Here is an 11,731-nt window from a genome sequence, read left to right as displayed (position 1 = left end):
GCACCGTAGACGATCTGTGCGGGCAAACGCCACGCAGAGCTCCTCCCCATGCCCCACTTTAAAATGCACATTTAACTTTTGCTCATTATTATTCAGAAACATGAACACTTGCCTCTGGAACAAAACAAGATGCTTAACGGCATCTGTCTGAAAACCTGCCGACAGTACACGAAAACAGCTAGCAAAATTACCAAACCGACTCAGCTTTTTCCGGATTTAATAATCCGTAATAAACAGAGGCAGATTCACAACTACCACCCTAGTCGAAGAAGTCGAAAGAGGAGAAATCGGCACCAACACATGCCTTACAAATATTCCACTAGCAATCAGCCTACTCCCGAGTGGTGCAGCGGTCTACATTCCAGGCTGTATCACATCCGGTCGTGATTGGGAGTCCCATCGGGCAGCATACAATTGGCCGGGTTAGGGTTTGGCCGGGGTAGGCAGTCATTGTAAATAATAATTTGTTCTTAACTGGCTTGCCTAGTTAAATAAAGGTTAAATAAAATTACAAATGTAATAAATATTCACTATTTTCATGAACACAACCACAGCTCTGTTCATTCTGAATGAGGAATGTATAAATTCAGCTCCTACCTGTTCGCCAACCATGAGCAGAACCTCCTCCACCTTAACTCCATTCTCAGGAACACACCTGAATCAATTCCTTAACGACAGCATCTCCTCCGTGCTAGGCTGTGAAGCCATCGTGCACACCACACTGTTTAAACCCCAGGAAACTAAAACTCTGTCCTCTTCCTCCCTAACTTTGAAAAAAAATTGTGCTTCTGTTCCCAACCAAGGAGGGCCTACAGCAGCACCTATATCTTCTGCACAGATTCTGTCAGACCTGGTCCAGTTGCCAGGACCACAAATACAAATTCCATCTAGACACCGTTGACCTAGAGCACACAAAAAGGCTCACAGGTAACTTCCAAGAAGCTGAGAGAGACAAGGCAAGAAGGTTCTTCTATGCCATCAAAAGGAACATAAAATTCGACATACCAATTAGAATCTGGCTAAAAGCCATCACCTACAGAGAGATGAACCTGGAGAAGAGTCCCCTAAGCAAGCTGGTCCTGGGGCTCTGTTCACAAACACACAAATCCCACAGTTTATGGTGGTGACGTTGGGTCCGGGTGCCGCCGCCGATGGAACCGGGGGTTCCTCAGCGGGCTCGTCGGGCTTCCACGCCTTAGCTGGCTCGAGAGGTTTCCTTGCCTCGGTTGGCTCGGCAGGCTCCCATCCCACGTCATGCCTCAGATGGCTCGTCGGGCTCCGACACCTCAGCCGGCTCTTTGATAGGTTGACTAGAGTGACAGATGCACCACTCTTTAGTGTTCCATTTGTAGAAGGGTGAGAAAATAACCACACGGCTGCTGACCATAAAAAGACAAAGAAGTGTTTCCAAATTTCGTTATTTTCACAAGAAATCTATGATTCAACTTGTTTGAGGCTTTGGGCTTTGCTTGTCATTCTGTGTCAGTTTTTCCAATGAATGTTCACTTTTAGCCATGTTATAGAGGGAAGGTACTAATAAAATGCTCATAAAAAGTAAAATATGTTGTTAATATGCTCGTTATAAGACAATAGGAATGTAGTTTGGGTTCACCAGCTTGTGAGTGGAGTGGAAGAGGTCAAGCTTGATGTGTTTACATATCGACTGCAGTCACTTGAGCTATCCGACTGCCCTCAACAGCTGCAGGGAAGGTGAATACCACGTCTCTGGAAAGGCTTTCCTCTGACCTCACTGGCTCCAGAAACATGGTATTTGAAAATTACTGCTCAAGTCCTTCAGCATACCAAAACAACAAGGATGAAAAATGATTACACACAAACAAACATTGACGTGTAATACAACCCAGGCGAGACGGAGCGAGGTCCTTTGAAGAAGTTTAACAAGAACAAGATTTGTGTGTTAGAGTCACAGATGTATCAGCTGAAATAACTAACAACTTCAATTGATACTCCAATTAGGAGAAAAGAGAAATTGCTTTCGCTGACCTCTAAGTTTATTGAAGTAAAGTGAAACTTTTTATGTGTTTTGTACATTGACCAGAACCATCTTGCGGACGGCGTCTAAGGCCACAGAGGAGAAGGGGATCTCCCCCAGGACCAGTGGCCTGATGGGAAATAGGGCAGAGGTTCCGTTCTGACTCCCCACAGACACTGTGCGTGTACTGGCTTTAGAGAGATCCTCATTGTCCGGTAAGACAAACTCAAGTTAGTGACTCTGAGCAACAATCACCATGACCTAGCAGAACATAATAAGAAAAAGCAAGGAGAAAAATAAAGAGACGAGAGGAAAGTCACCCAGATTAAAATACATGGAATGTATGGACAAACAAATGTATCTGTTCTTTACCCCATATGATAAAAACAACATGACGTGTCGCCATTGTGTCGCAACAATATTACAGATTAGAACTATGATAAAAGGACTGTCTCGTGTCCTGCTCCACATAGTGGTGATAGTTCTGGGCTAAATCCATGTTGGATTAATGGGCTCAATGCTTTGATACCTCTAGCATGACCCTAGAGGTGTTTGGTGCCGGTGATCATTATAAAGATAAAACAAACTGACCAAAACTGGTTCATTCTAGTTCTGAATGCTTCTCCACTACAGGAGTATAACATTTGTGAATATGATACAGTAAATAATATCAAATTGGCTATGCCAGACAGACATCTGCGAGCGGCATTGACTACAGTGAGGGCAGCTCACCTCAAGCTCCTCTTCCAGCTAGTTGAAGAGAGTGACATCCACAAGCAGCAGCTCACCTCGGATTATGAAAGCAGGTAGATTCAAGGACAGGAAGAAGTCCTGGAACATGTTGAACTGAAAACACAAAAGAGTACATAGAGTAGAAACAGTGACTTACAGGGTGCCAATGATGCAGATGCGTGTGTGTGTGTGATGATATAGTACCTCAGCAGGGATCTCAGTGATGCCCATGCCCAGGTCAGCAGACATGACGAAGGCAGTGGCTACACAGGAAGTGATGCAGTCTGGAACAGTTAGAGGGAACTCAGCCGTGGCAGAATCTCTGTTGAAAAGACAAAGCGAGGCATGTAGTCGGTAAACGTAGGATTAATGCATGTACAGTATATTGAAATGACTCATTCACGTGTCTCTTTGTCCCCTTGCTCCAGGAGTGTTTCTGTGTGTGTCCACCCCAGGTGTATGTGTTATAGAACATGGCTCCTGTCTATCACCCTGTGTTGTTGTCTAGCCACAGTCATGTGTCGGGGAAGTCTCCTGCACCTGGTCCATATCATCAACCTCACCACCAAGGAGTTAGTGAAATACAGTAAGCCCTGCACAGCCAAGACAAGTACTGTATATAGGCGTACTGAGTAGTTTTTGTGCTGCATCTCAAAACTTACGGAATTCAGGTCTCAACTGCTCCCCCATCTTCTCCAACTTGGCATCTGTCAAAACCATGAGGACAGACGTCTGGGAAATTACAGACAAAATCACAAAGGACATAAGCAACATGCACATTTTCATAGGAATGTGACATACCAAGTGTGATAGCGTCAAGGCATCTGATATGCCTGTCAAGGTCACAGCTAACTACCGTAAAAATGTAGTAGAGATCTCCCATTCGCATGGTTCCGGAGGGGATGGTCTGTCTTCTGCATGCCGTACTCTGCCAACTCCTTCAGCACCTGAGAAAAGAACACCATCATTCACCAAAGCCCGCTACAATTACAACCCACAAAGCACAACAAAACCGCTTGAATCAAAAAGTGTATTGTTCAAACCAGTTTGGTCAGGTTCAGAACAGACTGTTTGTATAGATAGCAATAGATAGTGTTCCATAGGTGTACCTGGAAGGGGTATTACAGTAAATCATTAAACATATGTGTGGTGAATATTGAAAGTCAGCCATTGAAAAGCTGTAGTGAATCACAAAATGATGAAGAACTTGCCCTAGACAGTAGTGTCATCACTGGTGCTGTCTGGTCCATGGAGCACACCTAGACAGTAGTGTCATCACTGGTGCTGTCTGGTCCATGGATCACACCTAGACAGTAGTGTCATCACTGGTGCTGTCTGGTCCATGGATCACACCAGACAGTAGTGTCATCACTGGTGCTGTCTGGTCCATGGATCACACCTAGACAGTAGTATCATCACTGGTGCTGTCTGGTCCATGGATCACAGAATGCATCACACTCTTTTGGAAAACAAACAATCTCTTTAAAAACAAGAAGCAAACAGTATATTACTGATTAACACTACCGTTCAAAAGTTTGGGGTCACCTAGACGTTTCCTTGTTTTGAAAGAAAAGCACATTTTTTGTCCATTAAAATAACATCAAATTGATCAGAAATACAGTGTAGACATTGTTAATGTTGTAAATGCCTATTGTAGCTGGAAACGGCAGATCTTTTATGGAATATCTACATGGGCGTACAGAAGCCCATTATCAGAAACCATCACTCCTGTGGTCCAATGGCACGTTGCGTTAGCTAATATAAGTTTATCATTTTAAAAGGCTAATTGATCATTAGAAAACCCTTTTGCAATTATGTTAGCACAGCTGAAAACTATTGTTCTGCTTAAAGAAGCAATGAAACTGGCCTTTAGACTAGTTGAGTATCTGGAGCATCAGCATTTGTGGGTTGATTACAGGCTCAAAATGACCAGAAACAAAGAACTTTCTTCTGAAACTCGTCAGTCTATTCATGTTCTGAGAAATTAAGGTTATTCCATGCGAGAAATTGCAAAGAAACTGAAGATCTCGTACAACACTATGTACTAATTCCCTTCACAGAACAGCGCAAACTGGCTCTAACCAGAATAGAAAGAGGAGTGGGAGACCCGGTGCACAACTGAGCAAGAGGACAAGTATATTAGAGTGTCTAGTTTGAGAAACAGACACCTCACAAGTCCTCAACTGGCAGCTTCATTAATTAAATAGTACCCGCAAAACACCACTCTCAACATCAACAGTGAAGAATCCACTCCGGGATGCTGGCCTTCTAGGCAGAGTTCCTCTGTCCAGTGTCTGTGTTCTTTTGCCCAAGTATATTGCCCAAGTATATTACAGTGTCTAGTTAGAGAAACAGACAAGTCCTCAACTGGCAGCTTCATTAAATATTACCCGCAAAACACCAGTCTCAACGTCAACAATGAAGAGGAGACTCCTCTGTAAAGTGTCTGTTTTCTTTTGTCCATCTTAATCTTTTCTTTTTATTGGCCAGTCTGAGATATGGCTTTTTCTTTGCAACTCCGCCTAGAAGGCCAGCATCCCGGAGTCGCCTCTACACTGTTGACATTGAGACTGGTGTTTTGCGGGTACTATTTAATGAAGCTGCCAAACTTTTGAATGGTAGTGTATGTGGCAGTCACTTTCACACATGTTTTTAATGCAGTTTTTTTGGTGATGTCATGGTGTGAGTGTGGCCAGTGTGGCCTTATTCACCACCAGGATCCCCATCAGCGACCGGGGCTCAGCCACAGACACCTTGAGGGACACCTCATCAGGAGGCCCTGTCCTCACTCCAGCTCAGAGACACCTGACAGACAGAGGTCACAGGTCATACTATCACACCTCAACATACTGGGACAGGATAGCAAAGTAAGGATAATGAATTACTATGCTGCTGAACTGAACTGAATGTAACCTATTCTAATGATTAAATTTAGAGATATGATGAAGGACACTGGGTGTTTTTATCTGCTCCTTGACCTGGTGCAGGACTACAAATGTTTAAAGTAAAATAACATATGACAATTAGCTTGTTTTTTAGAACTTGGGCAATGGGAACATGCAGTGCATCATTGATGATCTCTCCATCTGAATGTACACAGTAGATAACAACCTAGTCCAAGGGAGCCCAAGACTCCTCAGAGGTCAGGGAGAGGGAAGCAGAGATACCCGTGTCTGAAGACAGCACCTGGCCATCACCTGGAGACAGGGGGGATGCTAAGGTACTTACCACATAGTGGAACTGAAGTGTCAACTGGAGTGGTACATCAACCGTCAAAGAGTAAAGTTTGGTTTATCACATAGAGTTGAAGTCAGAGGTTCACATACACTTTAGCCAAATACATTTAAACTCAGCTTTTTGCAATTCCTGACATTTAATCCTAGTTAAAGTTCCCTGTCTTAGTTCAGTTTGGATCAACACTTTATTAGGAATGTGAAATGTCAGAATAATAGCAGAGAAGAATTTACTCTTTTCTTTCATCACATTCCCAGTGGGTCAGAAGTTTACATACACTCAACTAGTATTTGGTAGCATTGCCTTTAAATTGTTTAACTTGGGTCAAACGTTTCGGGTAGCCTTCCACAAGCTTCCCACAATAAGTTGGGTGAATGTTGGCCCATTTCTCCTGACAAAGCTGGTGTAACTGAGTCAGGTTTGTAGGCCTCCTTGCTCGCACACGCTTTTCCAGTTCTGCCCACAAATTTTCTATAGGATTGAGATCAGGGTTTTGTGATGGCAACTCCAATACCTTGACTTTGTTGTCCTTAAGCCATTTTGCCACAACTTTGGAAGTATGCTTGGGGTCATTGTCCATTTGGAAAATCATTTACGACCAAGCTTTAACTTCCTGACTGATGTCTTGTGATGTTGCTTCAATATATCCACATAATTTTCCTCCTCATGATGCCATCTATTTTGTGAAGTGCACCAGTCCCTCCTGCAGCAAAGCACCCCCACAACATGATGCTGCCACCCCCGTGCTTCACGGTTGGGATGGTGTTCTTCGGAATGCAAGCCTCCCACTTTTTCCTCTAAACATAACAATGGTCATTATGGCCTAACAGTTTCATCAGACCAGAAGACATTTTTCCAAAAAGTACAATCTTTGTCCCCATGTGCAGTTGCAAACCGTAGTCTGGCTTTTTTAATGGCGGTTTTGGAGCAGTGGCTTCTTTCTTGCTGAGCGGCCTTTCAGGTTATGTCGATATAGGACTCGTTTTACTGTGGATATAGATACTTGTACCCATTTCCTCCATCTTCACAAGGTCCTTTGCTGTTGTTCTGGGATTGATTTACCCTTTTCGCACCAAACTACGTTCATCTCTAGGAGACAGAACGTGTCTCCTTCTGGAGCGGTATGACGGCTGCGTGGTCCCATGTTGTTTATACTTGCGTACTATTGTTTGTACAGATGAACATGGTACCTTCAGGCGTTTGGAAATTGCTCCCAAGGATGAACCAGACCTGCGGAGGTCTACAATTTTTTTTCTGAGGTCTTGGCTGATTTCTTTAGATTTTCCCATGATGTCAAGCAAAGAGGCACTGAGTTTGAAWGTAGGCCTTGAAATACATCCACAGGTACACCTCCAATTGACTCAAATGATGCCAATTAGCCTATCAGAAGCTTCTAAAGCCAGGAATTTTCCAAGCTATTTAAAGGCACAGTCAACTTAGTATATGTAAACTTCTGACCCACTGGAATTGTGATAGAGTGAATTATAAGTGAAATAATCTGTCTGTAAACAATTGTTGGAAAAATTACTTGTGTCATGCACAAAGTAGATGTCCTAACCGACTTGACAAAACTTGTTAACTTTGTTAACAAGAAATTTGTGGATTTGTTTAAAAAACGAGTTTTAATGACTCCAACCTAAGTGTATGTAAACTTCCGACTTCAACTTTAGGTAGGGGTAAAGTGACTAGATAATAAATAGCGAGTAGCAGCAGAGTAAAAACAAAAGGGGGGGGGGGGGTCAATGCAAATAGTCCGGATGGCCATTTGATTATGGTCATGATGAAGACTATTGTCATGATTGAGGACATTGAGGGTCTCTATCAGCACCAGCCCTCAGCACATCAAACCTGGGCAGCACTGAAGCAAACACACAGGACATTAATGTTAATGGATTACAATCACACACTACCTCAGCAAAGCTTTCCAAAAGTGTATTTTCTTTCAAGGTATATGGAAGTACACAATCTGTATAGGCTATACAGTTCAATCACAGCATATTTAGTTACAGTCTAAATGTACCAAATTGACTGTGTTTGGTTTATGTAAATAAATAAATGAACAAAATGTCAGGGGAAAGAGTTCACCTGTAGTCCAAATTAGGCTGAATAACAACCAGGTCCATGGCAGGGATGTCAGTGAGTGTCCTCTGGTGGGTCCTCTAACTACAGTTGAAGTCGGAAGTTTACATACACTTAGGTTGCAGTCATTAAAAATTGTTTTTCAACCACTCTATATCGACATAACCTGAAAGGCCGCTCAGCAAGGAAGAAGCCACTGCTCCAAAACCGTCATAAAAAAGCCAGACTACGGTTTGCAACTGCACATGGGGACAAAGATCGTACTTTTTGGAGAAATGTCCTATGGTCTGATGAAACAAAAATAGAACTGTTTGGCCATAATGGCCATCGTTATGTTTGGAGGAAAAAGGGGGATGCTTGCAAGCCGAAGAACACCATCTCAACCGTGAAGCACGGGGGTGGCAGCATCATGTTGTGGGGGTGCTTTGCTGCAGGAGGGACTGATGCACTTCACAAAATAGATGGCTTCATGAGGAGGAAAATTATGTGGATATATTGAAGAAACTTCTCAAGACATCAGTCAGGAAGTTAAAGTTTGGTCGCAAATGGGTCTTCCAAATGGACAATGACCCCAAGTATACTTCCAAAGTTGTGGCAAAATGGCTTAAGTACAACAAGTGAAGGTATTCGAGTGGCCGTCACAAAGCCCTGACCTCAATCCTATAGAAAATTTGTGGGCAGAACTGAAAAAGCATGTGCGAGCAAGGAGGCCTACAAATCCTGTCAGGAGGAATGGGCCAAAATTCACCCAACTTATTGTGGGCAACTTGTGGAAGGCTACCCAAAATGTTTGACCCAAGTGAAACAATTTAAAGGCAATGTTACCAAATACTAATTGAGTGTATTTAAACTTCTGACCCACTGGGAATGTGATGAAAGAATTAAAAGCTGAAATAAATCATTCTCTCTACTATTATTCTGACATTTCACATTCTTAAAATAAAGTGGTGATCGTAACTGACCTAAGACAGGGAATTTTTACTAGGATTAAATGTCAGGAATTGTGAAAAACTGAGTTTAAATGTATTTGGCTAAGGTGTATGTAAACTTCAGACTTCAACTGTATCTTATGAACAATATAGGGAGGAATCAGAACTTAGGGAAAAGGTCAAGGCGCCGTAACTTAACTATCATTTAACGTTGATGAAAGCACCCTTACCATGAATTGCTTTTCACTCACAAGTTCCCGTAACACAGAGAGACAATGCGAGGGATAACCACATTTCAGCACACTGACAAATGAACTCTGGTTATTGTTTTTTTCTGCCTCTTTGACAGTAAGACTTAAAACTGCTGGACAGTTTGAGTTTGGTTTTAGTTATCTACTCTATAATGATTAAAACAACAAAGGAGGGTTTTGTGTTGTAGTTCACAGAAGACACGTTTCACAGTAGACGATTTTAAATAACACTAATTCATAGTTAGTATTTAGTGTCAATTCATCCTAATGATGAAAACATTTCCAGACAAAAAACACATTCAAACCCCAAGGCTATCTGTGAACAATGGTTTGCAGAATGAAATGCAGAATTGTCCAGATGAAATGTAGCCGGCATCATCCTGAAAAGCTTTAATGAAGATGTAATAGCAACTCAATGTGTTTTTGAGCAGAAATATGTTGGCATGGTCCTTTCAAATTTAATAGGAGTCACATTGATGGAAGTCACAACGGTCCACTTGCCAAGGGGTGGATTCTCAGACAGCTGCTGAAACTCTTTGGACAAAACCCCCAGAACTCTGTCCAATGACAACCACTGCCAGATTATGTTTGCCTTGGGATCCTGGCTCACGCAATTTGAAAAGAAAATGAGAATTATCAACTGTCCATCACAGTTCCATTTCCCAAGGTTCATTCATCTGGCTGCTATCACTTCCACACTGAATGTTCATACAATACCCCCTTGGTATGTTACCTAGTAACATACACCTTAATGATAATATTGATCTTAAAAAAATATATTTAAAAAATATTGAACTTTTATTCTTATTTACAATGACGGCCTACCCCAGCCAAACCCGGACGACACTGGGCCAATTGTTCGCCGCCCTATGGGACTCCCGATCATGGCCGGATGTGATACAGCCTGGAATCGAACCAGGGAATGAAATGCAGTGCCTTAGACCGCTGCGCCACTCGGGAGCCCAAATGTTGAGTTGATCTTGCTTTTATGTGGCTGGGTGAATGGACACTGCCATGATCTTCACAACCTGCCCAGGTCTGTAGATGGCCTTGTCTGTCTGAATAAATGTGGACAATGGCAGAATAGGTCAAAGGTCAAAGTGGGTCAGGAGGAAGCAGTATTCAACTACTCTGGCAAACACGAATCTGGGTAAAGGAGTGTTTGTTCTCTCAGACACAATGGTGGATGGTGATACCTGATTTACTTTATTATGTTTGTGGTTGTTTTGCCTCTTTGCCTCTTGTTTTGTATATGCTACACCTGGCAAAAGATAGCCTGAGAAGGCTTGGATCAGGTGTATCTTTTCATGTCTCTGTAAACAAGACAGCGTGGGACCTCAGAGTTAATTACCAAATCTCAAGAGGCATTTTCTATGTGCCTGTGATCGGCAATACTGTGATCAGTTGATAGATTTGTATCGTCATTCATACCATGTAAATATGATAGCTTTGACTGAGTCGGATCAATGCAATAACAATGCCTGTAACATCTAATTGCTACTTTTATTTAATTTATATTTTTCATATTGTATTGGCATGCACATTATAAATATCAGAAAAATGAATACTTACTTGGGAAAGAACCAGCAGCTCAATATAACCTTTATAAAGTTGGATAAAGAAAAAGGGAAGTTTATCATCAATTGATTTACAGAACTGGGAGTAATACAAAATCATTATAGCAGAAAATGCAAGGTTGCTGCTTGGTGTGTGAAACAAAAGTCAAGCAAACATTTATAAAAAATGTTGAGTTGAAAATAATATACCTCCTTGAATTATGGTTGGGTGTGAGGCTACAGTATTGTTACCATTAACAATCTCAGTGATGGTGAGGATAGTGACTGATATTGTGATGCGGCACCAGGCCTTAGCACCCTCGGAACAGAGATCAGGTATGAAGGGCTGGGGGCCGGGCTGGGGCTGAAAGAGGAAAAAGGATAGCGAAATTAGAAAATAGGGTAGGCAATTCAACCATTTTGAATCCCCTTTAACGACAAATTTTACATTTACATTTAAGTCATTTAGCAGACGCTCTTATCCAGAGCGACTTACAAATTGGTGCATTCACCTTATGACATCCAGTGGAACAGCCACTTTACAATAGTGCATCTAAATCTTTTAAGGGGGGGGGGGGGTGAGAAGGACTTACTTTACTATCCTAGGTATCCTAAAGGGGTGGGGTTTCAGGTGTCTCCGGAAGGTGGTGATTGACTCCGCTTGTCCTGGCGTCGTGAGGGAGTTTGTTCGCACATTGGGGGGCCAGAGAGGGGAACAGTATTTCTGGACTGGGCTGAGCGGGAACGTGTACTTCTCAGTGGTAGGGAGGCGAGCGAGCCAGAGGTGGATGAACGCAGTGCCCTTGTGTTTGGGTGTAGGGCACTGATCAGAGCCTGGAGGTATTGACGGTGCCGTTCCCTCACAGCTCCGTAGGCAAGCAACACATGGCTTGTAGCGGATGCGATAGCTTCAACTGGAAGCCAGTGGAGAGAGTGGAGGAGCGGGGTGAACGTGAG

Source organism: Salvelinus sp. IW2-2015, linkage group LG28 (genome assembly GCF_002910315.2).
Source record: "Salvelinus sp. IW2-2015 linkage group LG28, ASM291031v2, whole genome shotgun sequence".
Lineage (NCBI taxonomy): Eukaryota > Metazoa > Chordata > Actinopteri > Salmoniformes > Salmonidae > Salvelinus > Salvelinus sp. IW2-2015.
This window is presented reverse-complemented; position numbering follows the sequence as displayed.